This window comes from Erpetoichthys calabaricus, chromosome 5 (assembly GCF_900747795.2).
Source record: "Erpetoichthys calabaricus chromosome 5, fErpCal1.3, whole genome shotgun sequence".
In the NCBI taxonomy this organism is placed as follows: Eukaryota; Metazoa; Chordata; class Cladistia; order Polypteriformes; family Polypteridae; genus Erpetoichthys; species Erpetoichthys calabaricus.
The window spans coordinates 45,103,188-45,122,345 of NC_041398.2; the positions used below are offsets into that span (position 1 = coordinate 45,103,188).

The following is a 19,158-nucleotide window of genomic DNA, read 5'->3' on the forward strand; positions in this document are numbered from 1 at the left end:
CTACTTTGGACAAACAATATCTGTGGTCTTTACCAGATCATTCTGTTTAACTTGCAGGACTGAAACTCATTTAATTTCTCCGAGGTCCTTTATTGTGCTTCAATTCCTGGGAAAGAGCCAGCTTGTAAAAAGGGAATTAAATAGCTCATGGCCTGTGAGAGATGGCAAAAAAGAGAAATTTTCATGCCTGTTGATAGCACATTTTTTCTCAATAGGACAACTTGGGCCTAGTAATAGGAGCAATTTTGACAACATTTTGCTTCAGTTCTTCAAGCTGTACTTGTGGGCATCCCTTTGCTGGCATCACCTTAATTGGTGTGAATTGCTTTTTAAGCCACTTTCTCCAAAGCTGATGCTCTCTTTTGACCTTTCAAAAAACTAGACATGCTCCATTTTGCTGTCACTTTCATTATGAAAAACAGAATAGTAAAATCATTAATGCTGTTATTATTTGCAGCTTTTCTGCATTTCAACTTTCCTTAAAAAAGGGTTCTAAAAAAAACCCACTGGCTCATACACTGTCTTATTAAATCTTATTCATCTTGTTCAAGGCTTTTACCAAATCAATTCAATATTAATCACTGCACTTTATTTCCACCAACTAATTGCTGTCTTTAGGTAGTCACAATTAGATATTTCTTAATCAATCGAGTACAATTACCTTTCATGGGAAAAATTGTAACAAATAGATTTCCTTGTACTGCCTGAATCTGTACAGCGCTTAATTACTGCACACGGAGTACAGATAGGTGATGTGATTTGCTTAAGACTGCATGGTCATTCAGTGGTGCGAGAAAAGCCTCGGTATCTGACTTCCAGTCTGATCCTAACTGTTTTACAAATATCCTCGACTTATATGATGAAACAAATGTTTCTGCCATTTTCATAACAGAACAAAATCATACTCCAAACCTAGTCTTGTCACCTCTCCAATTGTTTAGATTTCAGTTATCCCAAGTATTTTGTAGTGTAATCCTGATTGCTCTTAAAGTGATTTTTAATAGAACTAACAGTAAAAGGCAGTTCAATTTATCAATCAATTCATGGATGTTTATTGTATATAAAACACTTTTAAATATAACCTCACTTCACAAATCACTCAAGAATATCATACAAAGCTGAGCAGGATACATAATAAGGTAAAATAAAAGACATGACAGAATTCTGAATCTGCAAATGTCCTAGAATCAATATAGAATTATACAATAGGTAATGAAGATGCATATACATCAATCAGCACAATCAATATTAGAAAAATAATATTTAGGTAAACAATTATTGTTTTGTCTTGGTAGAGTATTATATTATTCTACTTTCCCCTATTGTATTATTAATATGTAGCCTCTGTCAGAACGCCTCTGATCTCACAGACTTACCACTGTTTATAAGGTATTATAGTTTATAACTTCTCCCCACCTTCCGTCCTACAACTATAACCTCAGGCAATTAGGTGTAGTAAAAGACAAGCAGGAGTTAAGTTACAATTTAAACAATGTATTATTGATAATAGTCATAAATAATAACAATATGCAACGTACATTTGAATATTGTCAACCATACAACCTGATAAATGCTGTAGTTTCAGGTGGCACACAGACTTGTTAGTTACTTAAAATGTCTCTAGTTAAGGAATCATTGGTGGTCAGCTTTCTTCAGAACAGGCAACATGCCTGTCTCAATATGACTGCCGAGCTGTGCTCTTCATTGTATTGCCCTTTTCAGTTCATGGTGTGTGTGAGCTGCTCCTTCATCAGTAGGTAAGAGAGAGAGAGGGTGAAATAAAGCAAGCGAATTTATAGGTTTTCTGTCCAACCCCTACAGCCAATAGGGCATCATGGTACTTAAAGGCTTTTGATACAAGCCAATTCCAAACAGCCATACTTCAAACCAATGGAGCAAAGAACATCTTAACACCTACCATCTCCCAAAACCATACGTTAAGCAGTGTTTCCCAACCTCGGTCCTGGGGGCACATTGTGGCTGCAGGTTTGTGTTCCAACCAGCTTCTGTTTTTAATTGGACTCCTGGGCTAATTAAATGATGTGTCATTTCCCAAGTTCTGTGTTTTGGGAACAATACAGAAATTAGTAAACCAAGTTTTTTTATCTGTCTCTTATCTCTCTATCAAACAGTTATACAGGAATAATGTTTTTTTTTTTTCTTTTTAGCAATATTTTCATCTTGATTTTCATTCTACTTTTCTAGGTGTTCTACTTTTTTGTTTAATCCATTATTTATTAATTAGTGGGTCTGACGCTAAAGTACTTGCAGCCTTTGATTATTCAGTGTTGTTTGCCTGGGTGTCTGCTCTGCTCATTTTTAATTGTCATTAATAAGATACAGTGAATGGGAAAAACTGCACAGAGAAAGGGCAAAATATAATGAAATCAACAGAAGAGAGTTAAGCATTTAAATCTTTAGCAAAAGCAGAAATATTTCTAAATGTCTTATAAATGTAAAAATCATGCTGCTGTACTTTTCTGAATGTAGAATATGAGAAAAAAACATACCAGCTAAGTAAGTGAGCTCAGTGCTATCAGGAGTCGTCACTGATTAGGAATCCGGTTGGAACAAAAACCTGCAGCCACACTGTGTCCCCAGGACCGAGGTTGGGAAACACTGTGTTAAGGTAAAGTTTGACAGTTAGGCAGCCTGGCTTTGTGTGGGAGTTGAGAGACTTCAGAGAAACATTTACTAAACTTGTTTAAGGCACTTCCCCCAAATCACAGGTGGCGCAGTGGTAGTGCTGCTGCTTTGCAGTAAGGAGATTGTGGAAGATTGTGGGTTCGCTTCCCGGTTCCTCCCTGTGTGGATAGCGCTTTGAGTACTGAGAAAAGCGCTATATAAATGTAATGAATTATTTTATTATTATTATTAAATCCTGCCGTAAAATTCAAAGACACTTAATCCTGGGGTGGCGGGAAGTTGGGGGGGTTTGTAAACATGAATACTTCTCACTAATGTAACACTAATATTACATTGCTTTGCCTAAGCTACAAATAAAGACATACAAAATATTTATCAACTTACTGTATATGCAAAATCTCACATCACAACAATTATGCAAGGAGGGTAGAATGGTGACACAGTGTCCTAGGTTTAAATCTTATATCCAATCGTCCATGTACAGCTTGCACATTCTTTCCATATCTCCAGTTTTACTCCCACAACTCAAAAGGTTTACAGGTTAGGTGAACTGGCAATTCTAAATCAACACTGTGTGAATGTGGATGTATGCATCACTGGGCCCCTGTGAGGTTAAGGGCTGTTTCTTTTCTTCTGTTCAGTGCTGGCAGGATAGGCCCTTCTTTGGTTTAACCGACTCTGAGAATGTTCAATTGTTATACAGGGTCATGGAGACCCAGGACATGCCCAAACTAACTCACCCATCCATTCATTCGTTTTTCAATTGAAAGGTGTGACACCCTGGGTAAGGTCCCTGTTGTACAATTCCAGACTTGGGGTGTCAATAGACAGACTAAAAAAACTACTCAATAATAGGATTCTGTTTTATTCCAGCAGTGTTCAATCTATTTTACAAACCAATGATATTTACAAAGTCCATTGCAAAGACACTTGCAAAAAGAAAAATTGTTACTTATAATATTTAAAATGTGTTACTTATAATATTTACAGTGGTTTCCAAATCAAAAGTGAAGAAAAGAACAAAAAAAAACCTCTTCCACCTCCTTCATCCAGCTATAGAACCGATCACGAAGGACAGGTTAAAAAAAAATAATCAAAATAAAATGAAAACCTAAGCCCCTAACTATACGGTACATATCTCCACTACGCAGTTAAATAAATCAGTAACCAGATCTACATTGAAGCCTGAAGACCTGGTCAAAAGACGACCTCTGGCATTCGGACCCTGGTTTTATACAGCAAGCCCTTTTGACCATCCAATCTCCCTTTACGTTACCCACGGACTTCCAATAATTTGTCATGTCAGGATGTACACAATTTGTCAACAGCTGCTAAGGTGCAGTCCACCCTATTTAAATATTCCTGCTCTCACGTGCTTGAGCAACCATCCGTCTTGGTGACTTGCCGGCTCCCAATCATAGACATAGAATTACGTAGACGCCGCATGACCAGCAGCATCGTACGTCAACGTCAACATCGCCGCCATATTGCGAGTGGCACTGCTGTGGAGTACAGTAGTGGATAAAGATGGCTCACGCATGTGCTGCTTGGGATTATACCAACCGCGGTACGCTCCAAGCCAGATCCCAAGTGATTACATTTCATAGGTAAGGCTGGACAATTGTTTTGGTTATATTTGGCCATTAGAAAATCCTGCTTTGTAATCTTAACTTTAGCTACGCTTGGCTAACCTAGCAAAGCTATGCATTTATGTGCTCAAGTGAGCCTCCAAACAATGTTTTGGCTAAACGCATTTAGTCACTAACTATTGCTGTTAAACTGTTAACATTTCTCAAACTTTGAAGGTTTCCCAAAGAAATCCACCTCAGGAAGCAGTGGGAGGTAGCCCTTAGACGGGAAGGTTTCAGCGCCAATGACACATCCAGGCTCTGCAGTGAGCACTTTAGACAGGAGGATTTTGACTGGACAAGGTCTGACTGTGAGAATCAGAGATGGAACTGTTCCCTCTGTGTTCAGGTTTCCAACTCATCTCCAAAGAGTAGGTGCGTAGTTAGGCTATAAGGATTAAATAGTCAGTGAAAAGTGAGTTTTTTAAAGGAATCAGTGATGTATTCCATAACGTTATGCTGTGACATACCTAACTCTGTTCATGTTTTTAAGCATTTTATTTTCTTTCACATTAGCCAGTGGCAACCAGGACCACACTGTCTTCAGTGAGGGCACAGGACAGCCTGTCAGTAGACTGTTCTTTGCCTGTCCAAGAGACTGAAGCTCTGCCTGATCCCAATGTTGTGAGTACTAAGGTCCTTTTCAAACCTCTTTTAACACAACCCCTTCCCCCCCATCATGCTTTTCAGATAAACTAATGCATACACATGCATATATATTGAAACATGCTGCTGTTGAATCAGATACACGCACACATCCAGTGCTCACAGTGGAATTGAGGGGTGATGTGATTACAAATGCAGACCAGCAGACAGCACATTGTACTAACTATGAATTGACTGATGTGATATAAACTTGATTCCTTGTGTCTACTAGGACCACTTCTATGCGCTGCCTGCATCTCTTGAAAATCTAAGGGCTAGACTCAATGAAACCATATCTAGGGTGGAGAGCATGGAAAGAGAGAAGAGAAATGCTAAGGATTGAGAACGGAGAGCAAAGAAAACAGTGCGTGGTCTTCTGCAAGATTTGAGGGAGAAGAACCTCATTAATGAAGAGGGTATTTTGCACTTTACCAATATAGCTTATTGCACATGTTCAATTAAAAATGATCTCAGACTGAGGAGATTCAGAGTTCAGAAAGTTTATGGCAGATGGGAAAAAGCTATCTTTTAGTCTGTTTGTGCGTACACGGATTGACCTAAAGTGTCTTCCTGACGGGAGGAGCTCAAACAAAGAATTTCCAGGATGAGTTTTGTCCTTGAGAATGTTTTTGGCCCTTCTCACACTGCGAGTCTTATACAAGAGTTCGAGTAATGGCAGTTCAGTTCCAATAATGGCCTCTGCAGTTTTTATGACCCACTGCAGGGCTTCTTTAGCAGCCTTGGTACAGCTGTTGTACCAGGCCATCATGCAGTTAGTTAAGATGCTCTCTATAGTGCATCTATAGAAATTAACCAGCAACTTCTGGAGGAGGTCAGCTCTCTTTAGTTTCCTGAGAAAATAGAGGCGTTGTTGTGCTTTGCCTATTATAGCCAAGTTGTTGTCAGCCCAGGACAGGTCCTCTGAAATGGTGACTCCTAGAAACTTAAAGCTGGAAACTCTCTCCACAGCATCTGTATTGATTGTTATCGGACTATGATTGGTCTTTTTAGTGGTCCTAAAGTCCAGAATAACTTCTTTGGTCTTTTTGGTATTTAAGACCAGGTTGTTAGTGTTGCACCATGCTGTCAGATTCTGAACCTCTTCCCTATATGCAGCTTCATTGTTGTCTGTTACAAGCCCAATGACAGTCGTATCATCCGCAAATTTAACAATAATGTTTGATTGGTGGATGGGTAGACAGTCATGGGTGAAGAGTGCAAAGAGAAGGGGACTTAGTACACATCCTTGTGGCACACCAGTGCTCAGGGTAAGGGTGGAGGATGTGTGTTTGCCCATCCTGACAGACTGGTGGCAGTTGGTGAGAAAATCCAGTAACCAGTTGCAAATGGACGGAGCAAGTCCTACTGCATAGAGTTTTTAGATCAGCTGGTTAGGTATGATGGTATTAAATGCAGAGCTATAGTCAATGAAGACCATCCTAACATAGGTGTTGGGCTTTTCTAGGTGCAAGAGGGCAGCATGTAGAGCCACACAGATGGCGTCCTCAGTTGATCTGTTTGACCAATAGGCAAACTGGTGTTGGTCTAGATCAGCTGGGATGGAGGCTTTGATGTGGGTGATTACCAGTCGTTCAAAGCACTTTGCGATGACAGGGGTGAGAGCGACTGGTCGATAGTCATTAAGACAGGTTATTCTCAGTTTTTTGGGAACAGGTACAATGGTTGTGGATTTCAGGCACAAGGGGACTACACCTGAGGAGAGAGAGAGGTTGAATATGTGTGTAAATACCTCCTCTAATTGGTCAGCGCAGGCCTGGAGCACACGTCCTTGCACATTATCAGGACCTGCTGCCTTCCTTGTATTGATGTTTTCGAGTGCCAGCCGCACATCATGTATGTGTACGACTAAAGGCTGTGAGTCTCTGGTCAGCTCGAAGCTGACTGGAGGCTGGTTATTGTCCTTGCCAAACCGTGCAAAGAAACTGTTAAGTTCCTCTGCTAGGTTGGCATTGTTATTGGCCAGTGGGTATTGTACATCATTTTTCTTTTTGTAATCCATGATTAATTGGATGCCTTGCCACATCTGCTGTGAGTTCGAGTTACTGTCAAAGTTCTCCTTAATCCGTTGTTTGTACATTAGTTTAGCAGACTTGATGCCCTTCTTGAGGTTAGCTCTGGCAGCTCTATAGGCTGAGGTGTCTCCTAATTTAAAGGCTTTGTCCCTTTCCCTGAGTAGCTGTTTGACTTCACTATTCATCCATGGTTTCTCATTTGGGTAGACCTTAATCCTTTTGTTGACAGTGACATTGTCCACACAGTAATTAATATAATATAGCACAGATGAAGTATATGCCTCTAAGTCTGTCTGATTAAAAAATATATTCCAGTCTGTTTGTTCAAAGCAGTCCTGGAGTTGGCAAATGGCAGCTTCAGGCCAAACTCTAACAGTCTTGCTAATTGGATTAGTACTGTTGATAAGGGCTTTGTGCGCTGGAACAAGAAACAAAGAGAGATGATCAGATTTGCCAAGGTGGGGGCGTGGAATGACCTTATAGGCGTCTTTTATGTTTGTATAGACTGGTCTAAGGTGTTTTCCCCTCTGGTTTCACAATGTACATGCTGATAAAATCTGGGGAATGCAAAAGAAGGACTGCATGGTGCCAACAAAATCACAGACAAGCATGTGAATTTTGATTCAGAGAAAATGAAGGTGTCCGTGGCTGCGCAAAAACGGACTCACTCTGTGATAGTAGCTCTGCGCACATTGAGGGACCTCGGCTATTCACAGTTTCAACACTGTGAAGTAACAGCTGAATTAATTGAGGTAATGTTAAATGAAAAGTTTGAAGCAAATAATGAAAAACATTGATGCTATATTTTAGTAATTAGCTAATGATAAATGGAAACATGTTATTTATGCTGATGATTCAGATTCCTTCTGTTATAATGCATATACAGTATTTGCTTTTAGATGATTGGCAAGCTCTTTGACATCATGAACAGCGCAATCCCCATGTGAAAGGTTTCAAAACTCCACTGAATTCTTTGAATTGGGCAGAGAGAGTAGAGTTTTTGTTGAGAGGCAGGAACTACTTGATGAGTTTGGTGATAAAAGATGGCACACCCCTTCATCGATCAAAGAGGTTTTAGGAAATAGTAAAGCTTTTGTTTTCATGATGAGTTCATAAGTTCATGACATCAAGTTCATATGATGTTATTTCAAGGCTGGGTGAAATGGACAAAATAATTTTTTGACCAAAACACCTCTATCAATATTCAAAGAATATTGTAGAGATGGCTACTGATGCTTTCAGATAGATAGATAGATAGATAGATAGATAGATAGATAGATAGATAGATAGATAGATAGATAGATAGATAGATAGATAGATAGATAGATAGATAGATAGATACTTTATTAATCCCAAGGGAAAATTCACATACTCCAGCAGCAACTTTCATTTATGTTCATATGGTACCAGTCAAAAATTTAGGTGTGCATTTCGTGTTTTTTAACTGAAGAAAAACAAAGTAGGTTTCAAAACAGCCAACAAGTGCTCAACACATATGGAACTCTTTCAGGACTGTTGGAGGGAATTCCTTTCCTTTAGCTTTGTGTACACTTATTTTCTTTACTTCATAACCCCATCTTTGTTATATCATATTTTTAGTCATAAAACAGCCCCATAAAGAGTAATTGTCTAAACTTTTGACTCGTATTACATTACTAATCCTACTCTGTTTTCTTTTCCTGCATGCTGCATCATAAGTTCATATGATGCTCTGTTCTCTGCTTCTAATGTTGTTGCAGTCTGCTGTTTTTTTGTTTTTTTCCAGTTCTTGGAGGTGTCATAATGGCAGTATGGCACCATGACACCTACAGTATGCCATATGTATGGCAGTGTTCATATTTTCAACCTTGGCCAGTTTTGTTGTATTTTTTCTAGTTGTCTTATATTGTGCTCTCTTGATGTATCTTGGTTAACAGTGATAATATTGACAAAACATTTTGTTTTGAAGGTATCCATCTGCCGTGGGGTTCATCATCAACATTGACACCCTGATGATGATGATGATTCCAGAACTGCCTCAGTGTCAGCGATACATCTGCACATATCGTTTCAGACAAGACTACTTAGAGCTCCTATTTAATTCAATCAGGGCATCGGGTAGGTATTTTAGAGTTTAGTTTTATTTATTTAACCACGCACAACAATTTGTGTGTATGTATGGATATCTGTCTGTTTCTATAAAGGTTTGCTTATGACTATTTGTTTACCATGGTGCCTTGTTGTGACCAGTCACAGCTATCCTGTGTTACCTTGGTAATTGCATTGTCTTTATAATATCTTCAGACTGACAGCTGTGATTGATCGACTTTGTGGGGACAGACAGACAAGCATGTAAATCTATCACTTTGTACAATTTATGAAGCCAAACTGTTACCAGCAGTGCAAGTTTTTTTTCTTTCTCAAGAAGTTCAACTGAAGAGGAGTAAAAATCTGTAAAAGTGGTGCATGTGTGTTTTGGGGGCTGGAATAACAACCCTTCAGCTGGTCAATTCCAGGCCATTTTCCGTCATCTCATGGTTCGGTGTGGTGCCTCTCCAAGCACATCTGGAAACGTGGCAGCACAGGTTGAGACTGTCTCCCTGTCTGCTGTTGAGATGTCATCTACACCAGCAGCAGCAGAAGAAGAGCTTCCATCCCCTTTTGCAAATATCCCTGCAATTGTCTGTGACCATAGCTACTTACCAACCCGTTTTGGTGGCCGGGTGAAAAATGCCCTTGTTTACATCTCAGGGTTTGTCATTTGACAGATTTTGAGAAAGCTGTCTTGTGATGTGTGCTGTGCTAGTTTGGCAACAGATGCTGTACTGGCATCACATGATCAAAGCTACCACTTGCTCACATTAAAAAGCAAAGGAGGTTTGATGATTCCTTCTGAGGGTACAGTCAAGGTGGTCAAAGTCGCTGAGCGTGTTATCCGATCTATCTATCTATCTATCTATCTATCTATCTATCTATCTATCTATCTATCTATCTATCTATCTATCTATCTATCTATCTATCTATCTATCTATCTATCTATTAGTCAAGTTTTCGTCTCAATAATTGCCATTATTAGTGTATAAATGAATATAAATAATTGCATTTAAGCGATTCGCCAAAATCTGTTGTATGTAAATGATACTTTTTTAAACGTTATTGCTTTTTCATCAGAAAACCCGGTTTCCACGTCTACCAGTATTAGTTTAAATGGCACTTTTGCCACTCGCAATATGGCAGACGCGCTGACGTATTGTATCAACTGGGCAACACAGTGAATGTGGCGTCTACCTATATATGTCTATGGTCCACCCTATTTAAATATTCCTGCTCTAGCGTGTGTGCGTGTGCAGTGAGTGTAAAGTGAGTACTGTTTAACTTTCTCCCACTTTCAATTCTATGATTTGCCACACGTGTGAATTCCTTTTGCCAGTTACTTTAAAACTGAGCTTTGTAATCATGTGACCTGTTTCTCTGACTTTAAATATTGTACTTTCACCTTCTCTCCTCCAATTGTTACGGAAGCGCACCTCTGCACTCGGCCGTCAGAAACTGTGAATGCGCTCAAAAAACGGCCTCAGGCGCATACCTCTGCATCAAGAAGTTTGAGCCCCACTGCTTGTTCTTGGAGCACCTGTAAGCCACCAGACAGCCATTCGAGCATCCTGGCGCTGAAACTGCTGGTATAACTTTGTGCTGCTGCTGTGTTAATCTGTGAATCGGTGCTAAAGCAGGTAAATAAAAACTTCAATTCTTTAACATTTTTCCCCCCAAATGTCTGTGACAAGCCAAGTGTCTGCCTCTTTATTTAAATTATCTACAGCCACTGACCTTGGCTTATCACAACAGGGGCAGGCACCATCTTGACTGATTCAATCCCAAGGTAGGGACAAACCCTCAAGGAAACGTCCATCTATCCCATGGCACCCTCACACACACTAGGCCAGTTCAGTGTTGCCAATTACCTTATCACACATGGCACTGTATGTCATGGGTCAGTGGTGGATCAGAGATGTTCAGGTTTTGATAAACTGTGCCACTCATACTCATTAGTGTAAATGTGTGCAGGAGTGCTGGGCGGCCTCAGAGTGCTTACAGGGGGAACGGACTAATTAGCTGTTCATGTGCAGAGAAAGATTAGCACAGCCACCCCTTCATTTACAGCTCCACAGGTCATTCAGCACAGAGTCTACTTTTGCAGGATAAAAGCCTGAGCCAAGAGAGAAATGGGATTAAAGTCAAAAACAATAGTTTCATTAAAGTGAGAACCAGCAAAACAAAGCTAGTGTAAGAGAAAGAGAACAGACTGGTCTTGTGGATAATTCAGGGAACTAGCAAGGAGTACCATCTCACAAGATGTTGGTCATGGTTTCTAGTTATTTGGAAGGAGCAGGGGAAGATCATGGGCTCTAGGGGGCCTTGTTGCGGTGTCTGGTGGAGATGGCAGCAAGCAAGTCAGAGAGGGAGAGCCAGGCTGAATGGTAGAGGTAGCAGAGAGAAGAGTGGGCACTAGTCAACTAAGCAGGTACTGATGAAGATTTTTAACTGCACTGCATTTTGGTACTGTTTTTTTGGTTTTGCTTCATAAACATGTGCTTTTGCACATTTTGCATCTTCAATTTTTTGTTGTGTTCTCACTTGCCTCAGTTCATCCTCAGATGCTCCAGAAAATGCATTGTGCTCATAGGTACTGGCACAGAGCATCACAGATATGGAAGGAAAACCCTGGGAAAAACCTGCTGTTTCAATGTTAACCAGTACACCAACATGCTGCCAGGTGTTAATATAAATAATACATTTTAAGAGAATTAATAGAAAGTAAAACATGAATAAAATAGGTGGGTTGGTTTGTAGTAGACATGTGAACTTCATGCTCGGTTACTAGGTGTGTCTTTTGGGCTCCACTGAGTTCCCAACCAAAGAAGCTGGAAAGGTGAATGGAAACTTTAAAGAGTTTTGTGTCATCAGTTTGAGAAAGCAAGAAGGCTAGCAGCATCAGAAAACCTTCAGGTAAACTAGTAGGTTTACAAGGTTTCTATGTTACCTTTATAAACTTAAAAAATATTAAAACTTTTAAAATAGACAAAAAATACACTGTTGCTGATTCAATCATCCCATCCTTGCCTTTATTTGCCATCACGGTGGTCACTTTTACATTTCTTTTCTCCACCCTTTGCCCAAATAAACAGTTCTGTATAGACAGCTCTGCCATTTCCATTTTCCTCGATATCCCACTGGGTGATCTTGTTGACTCTTTTACTCTGTTGGCTTTGATGCATTTGAACGCTTTGATGATTTCTTCTGAAATGTTGACACTGGGGTACACAAAAAGAAAGCATCAGCCTTGAAGTTATGTTAAACAAAAAACACAGAGGGATATAGCCATTCAAGTTGTTACAGTTACTTTCTTTTGTGACAGCCTCATTTGTTTCCAATTCTTTATTGACTAATTTTGTTTCTCACAATTTGTAATTGTATATTTGGATGGCATTTATGAGATCGAGATAGATTACAACTGCTTATGGATATGTCTTAGAATAGGAGCACTGGCCCAGGGTCATGCAGTGAGACAGATGTGGGAACTGAGTAGACATCCTTCAGATTTAACATCTAGTGCCTTAGCCACTAAATCAATCTGAAATGGTCTTTGATATTTACTTTTCCCAGTCTACTGCCATTATTTTCTTTCACATTCTCATTTCCAGTATCTTCATAATGGTTTATTTGCCACAAATATCATTTCCTGTAGCTAATGCATTACACTGACAAAGGTCTACTGCTAACCTTTTGGAAAAGTATCATCACTACTGCTGCCTCTGAGGACACTCAAAATGGGCAGCCTACTCAAGAAAAATGAGTAAAGGTAAATACATTAAATTCAAATTAAAACTTTGATTGCTAGGAGTGCTTAGTAAACCAAGGCACAGATCCACTGAATTGATTTGTCTTTCCAAGCATGCTGGTTAAGTTGTAAAGGTGCAATTTTCTTTATATTACGAAGATGTGTTGTCTTGTGAAAATAAACCTTTAGCAAGGAAACGCCACTCCCCATATATCACAGTAGGGAATTTGTTTTAGAAATTATATACTACCGGGTGCAGCCTTTCATTTGGAATCCCATCTCTTGTACACACCACAAGCAAACTCAATCAATCCTAGTTTATAGCTCTCTGGGGACATGTGACAGAGGTTGTCTACTTACCTCTCTTTTGACTTTAACTATGACCTTTCCTATCTCTGGCAATTTCCTTCAAAAAACAGGAACAGACTCTCAGGAATCAGTGGTGTTATGAAACCGCTCACAGTGTAAATAAGGAGTATGGGACCAGGAAGTAAGCGCAGTGGAAACACCACAACATATAGAAACAAACTCAAAAGCAACAGAAACCCAAGGGAGAACACTAAGTGTAGTAATTTTAAACAAGCAAGAATCAAGACCAGAATATCACTAAGAAACACAGACACACATGCACATTTTCTTTTTCACATCCACAAAGCTGGACATTACACTAATGAAAATGGCGACCTTTTATAATATTGATGAGATGACGACAGCATAGCCATCTTCAAAGGCCAAGCACACAGCAATCATATGTTGCAGTTAGCATAAAAGCCACAAAACAGCAGTGCCACCAATAAACAAACATAGTATTCTGGTAAAATAAAAACAACATCTGTATATAAAAATGCTAATGTCTGTCAGTCTGTCAGGCGTTAAGTTGTGAATTAATGGGGTTGATCTTGATCTTAATCGAAAAACTGATGTTCTTGAAATTAAAAAAAATGTAGGTAGCGGCAACCTGGTGAGCAGAAAATTCTATTTTAATTAAACCCTAGTTCCTGCAAGACCATCCATCCATTTTCCAACCCGCTGAATCCGAACACAGGGTCACGGGGGTCTGCTGGAGCCAATCCCAGCCAACACAGGGAACCAATCCTGGGCAGGGTGCCAACCCACCGCAGGACACACACAAACACACCCACACACCAAGCACACACTAGGGCCAATTTAGAATCGCCAATCCACCTAACCTGCATGTCTTTGGACTGTGGGAGGAAACCGGAGCGCCCGGAGGAAACCCACGCAGACACGGGGAGAACATGCAAACTCCACGCAGGGAGGACCCAGGAAGCGAACCCGAGTCCCCAGGTCTCCCAACTGCAAGGCAGCAGCGCTACCCACTGCGCCACCGTGCCGCCCTCCTGCAAGACCACCTATTTGTAATTCTTCAGGACACAGTACACATGTATTCAGAATTCATATCAAGTGCAAGTTCTTATGTTTGGAAACAACGGGCGGAGAGTTTGCTGCTGTTTATGTTCAGCCTTTTGTAGAATTTACTTTTAGTACCATAGGTCCACATGTTTCACTAGTTTAAATATAACATTTTTTAGTGCAGCCTCTTGAAAAAAGAATAAACTTTTATAAAAATGTACTTCTTTTCAGAAAATTATTAAATTCTAACTGGACTTAGGAAAATGATATAAACGTAAAATATATTTAGAAAAAAATATTATTACCAATATTAATTTTTTAAAATATCTTATGATTTACTTCAAGAATAAATATGTTACAAATCTCACAGTATATGTAAATGTATTTTAAAATATTTAAAGTATTACAATTTTTGATATTGATATACATTTTCCAGAATATAAAAATATTTTAATTCATTTTTGAAGTACCAGGATTAATATACTTTAAGATATACTTGGAAAAATAAAAACTATTAAGGAACACTGAAATATCTTCATAGTACGTGTTTAATTATTCTAGCCATCTATCCTTCCAGTGTCGCGCCAGCCCCAGCAAGAATACAGCGTGAGGCAGGAACAATCCATAAATGGAGCACCAGGACCTTGCTAGCGCTGCGATACCTTGTCCTCACATGTTTATTTATTAACAATATAGATTATTTAAATGAAGTTAAAGTTTTATCTGTATAATATAATAAACATATTTTTCTGCATTTCATCTTAAAAATTATATTGTCCTCATATGTAAATATGTGGTTTAAAAAGTGGCTCAGGTTGTGCAATATTATAACTGTATCGCAAGTTTACAGTGAGGTAATTATACTAATAAGTTCAAACAGTTTTATAAGGAGCACTTGATGGACTGATTGAGTGCGTTTATAGTTCTTGGGATGAAACTGTTTCTGAACCGCGAAGTCAGTACTGGAAATGCTCTGAAGCATTTGTCGCATGAGATCAGTTCAAACAGGCAACATTTCTGAGGCAGCGTGTGCTTGATGCTGTATGCCGATAATTCTCTGCTGTAGATCTGTGATCCAATACTCAGATACAGTGATATAAATACTCCGAGTGGTGCAGTGAGAGTAATATGGAAAAAGATGATCCGCTGTGGCAACCCCAAACGGGAGCAGCTGAAAGAAGAAGAAGGTGCAGTGAGAGTAACAACACTAAAGCAGCTATGATATTTGGAATACTTTAGCTATTCCGTGGACCATTATATTGTTACAGGTTAATTACAATCAGATGCCTTAAACTAATAAACAATATGTAGTTAATTTCAGTGTATATGATAAAGCCACGTCAGGTATGTGAATCTAAAAAAGAAAGGGAAACCACACAGGAACAGCAGCACTGCTTTGACGCTGGGTGCCGCCAGTTTGCAAAACCGAGTGGAGAACTTGCGTACACCAGGGTTTTAGCTAGCGTGAAAATGTGCGTGGCTTTACGGCAAGTTTAGGTTTTATACATCGCGATTTGAGCGTGGAAACGGGAGTACGCAACATTTTTGTGTGTACGCACCGTTTATACATGAGGCCTCCGCTGCTTACTTTTCAACACCTGCCTCCAGAATTTTGTAACATTGCTGGTATCAACGTGACGACTTTGCATGCACTAAACAAGAAGACATGCGCTCATTGGAGGGACATTTTTGTTATGTATCACTACCTGCAACTGCACAAACCCACATTAAAAGCACACAGTGATAGCCAAATGTCTACAGATTCAAGGTGAGAAAACGCCCAGACCCCGGGCAAAGATGAACGTTTTTGCAGGCAGAAATGTAAATATCTGTGAATACTGATTTGAAAAGACAAAGAAAAAACTTTGCTTGTAAAGCCGGAATGTTCTACAACTACACAGTGTCATGCACTGAACACTTTAACTATAACCAGACCAGGGTGCACGTCCTCCATGCATGACAGCATCTGTAGCTTCACACACCCGAGTATAAATGAGGCTGTCACTACCCAATCCACACAAGAGGACGCTGGAACCACAAGACTTTCTTGAGCATGCTCCTGTGCCATTCTGTGAGCAAGTGAGCATACGCACGGGTTGTTATCTTGTATCTAAAGAATTGTGTGCACATGTGAAACAATGAATGGACTGACTTGTCATCTTAAAGCCGGTCAGGATGATAATTATTAAAGATTTGTGAAAGTTCAGTATGGGGAGGTCAGTCTTAGGTTAGAGAAGCAAATTCTGGTTATGTAGGCAGCAAAGCACGTTATGACTATGAGCATGCTTTGAAGAAAAGATAGTTTAATGGCAAGCTGCCACATTAGACCAAAGGCGGTCTGGAATACTTTTTAAGGAAAAGCTTATAGTTCCTCCAAGCTTTGTTAGAGGGAAGGCAATGCTACTATATACTGTAAATACATTCAAATTTTTTGGGACTGAATCTGTTTGTATTTGAATTGCACATAGAGGAAGATGAACCGGGTGTGCATAATCTCCAAGATTTTGTATATTTTTTAAAATTGAGGTATTAATTGTGGATTTTTTATACATATGTCACATTTTGACCATGTTTTTGTTATTCTTCACATTTTTGAAAGCACTCTTTTGGAACTGTTTTAATTTTTTGATCTATTCATTGTACAATATATTTACATTTTTTCAAACTGTACCTTACTGATCCACTGGCCTTGGTCTCCTGGGTCCTGCCCCACAGACAGGCTGAGGACACCAGGGCGTTACATTCCATCACAATATTCCTGTTGGGAAGTGCATGTTCACTGGAATGGGATATAGTAAGATCCATTGCAGCTCACCATGCTTCGTTTTAACATTAATTATTCTAATTTACTGTCCAATTTCAGTGCTTATAATGTGAAATAATTAAGGAATTTCCTGAAAAGCTTACATATGGAGGCAGTTACCTACTTGAAATGTTTTTAGTAAGTTATTTGGAGTTCAAAATAAATTAGATTCACTGGGGAAGACTGTTTTCAAATTATTCCAGGTAAAATAATAAGCCAAATAAATGAATAATCTGTCAGAGAAATTGGGTCTGAACACACTGTATACTGCATGTCTTATACACAATGTAAATATAAAATGCTTGTTATGTAATGTTGGGTGGCACGGTGGCGCAGTGGGTAGCGCTGCTGCCTTGCAGTTGGGTGATCTGGGGACCTGGGTTCGCTTCCCGGGTCCTCCCTGCGTGGAGTTTGCATGTTCTCCCTGTGTCTGCGTGGGTTTCCTCCGGGCGCTCCAGTTTCCTCCCACAGTCCAAAGACATGCTGGTTAGGTGGATTGGCGATTCTAAATTGGCCCTAGTGTGTGGTGGGTGTGTTTGTGTGTGTCCTGCGGTGGGTTGGCACCCTGCCCGGGATTGGTTCCTGCCTTGTGCCCTGTGTTGCCTGGGATTGGCTCCAGCAGACCCCTTGACCCTGTGTTCGGATTAGGCGGGGTTGGAAAATGGATGGATGGATGTTATGTAATGTAAAAATATATGGTTCAATACATTCCAGATATATTCTTAAGATATACATTTGCAATACATATGTTTTACATTTTAGTAAAATAATGTCCACATATTTTTTGGTTATATTGCAATATAACTGTGTATATGCAATATAATTGTGAATTTCCCCTTGGGATTAATAAAGTATCTATCTATCTATCTATCTATCTATCTATCTATCTATCTATCTATCTATCTATCTATCTATCTATCTATCTATCTATCTATCTATCTATCTATCTATCTATCTATATCATTTTTAATTTTTGCGAGGATTTCCCAGTTTTCCCTAGTTTTTACGAGCTCCTAGATAGTTTCCTGCAATTGGGCAAAGCATACTGTGAAAACATATTTTATTAATATCAACATGTAAGCAAGACATTTCCATCTTTATAGATATGATTTTCTGCTAATAACACCAATGAAATTACATTGTTTGAAGTTTAGATGCTGCGAATGTTAAACATGCTACAGAGAAAACATTTTTTCAGAAATTATTTTTTAATTAAATCTTACAATAAGTAAGTAATAATACAGTACAACAATTAAACACCAATTACAATAACCAAAAGATGAAAAATGAGTCTAATAAAGAATTCACTTAAACTGATAAATAACAAAGAAATACTATCCATTAATCTTGAACAACACTAAAATACTGCACCTTTACCCAATGCGGAAATAATAATGAAATGTCTGTTACATGATACTTCTTCATATTCATGAAAATAACAGGAGGTCAACACAAATGTTGGCAGAAGCTCAACAGACTTACTTTAGAAAAGCTTTAATGAATTATTCACAAATTCTAAAGAAGCTAAGGATAGCTCCACACAAAGTAGTCTTGCCTTCTTTGAATGTTAGATAATATAAGATATTGTCTGGTCACTGAGTTATGGAGTGTGCATTAGGATTCTTCAAAAATGAGTTAATGCCCTGTCTGTGTAGTAAAGGAAATCATAGTAGGTTTGCCACTAGATAGTCTAATATCTGATGTTACTCCAAATACTGCTGTAAGAGGATTTGGGATGATGGTAAATCTGGCACTATCTGACAGATAAGTAAATATTTTTCCCAGGGTTCAATTTAGGACATTCTCAAAACATATGACCTAATAAAGCTCGGACTACATGACACAGCAGCAGTTAGAATCCCATCCCTGAGATATTTTAGATCATTTTAATCAAGGGAATTATGTCCTATGTATACGTTTAAGATGAATTACAGCATGTTTTGCAGAAACTGATGAAGAATTAATGTTATAAATAATTAAATTCTACTCCGTATCTGAGTATTGCCTAAGATTGTCTAATGGTAGATGCCATAATATTACTTATTGAATACTACCAAAGTTCTTCTCATTACTAGATAAAACAATTCTCTCCCATTGGGAGAACAAATGGGGATGTTAGGCATATTCACAGTTCCTGACTTGCAAATACAAAAGTAAGTATGTTAAGAAATACCATATTAATAACAGAGTTGATCAAAAGGGCAAATTCAT

General features: G+C 39.0%; 1 pseudogene; it reads left to right on the forward strand.

Annotated features, from left to right (window-relative positions):
* The first annotated feature begins 4,173 nt into the window (after nt 1-4,173).
* On the forward strand, nt 4,174-5,271 carry LOC127527995 (THAP domain-containing protein 6-like; annotated as a pseudogene).
* Nucleotides 5,272-19,158: the final 13,887 nt, after the last annotated feature.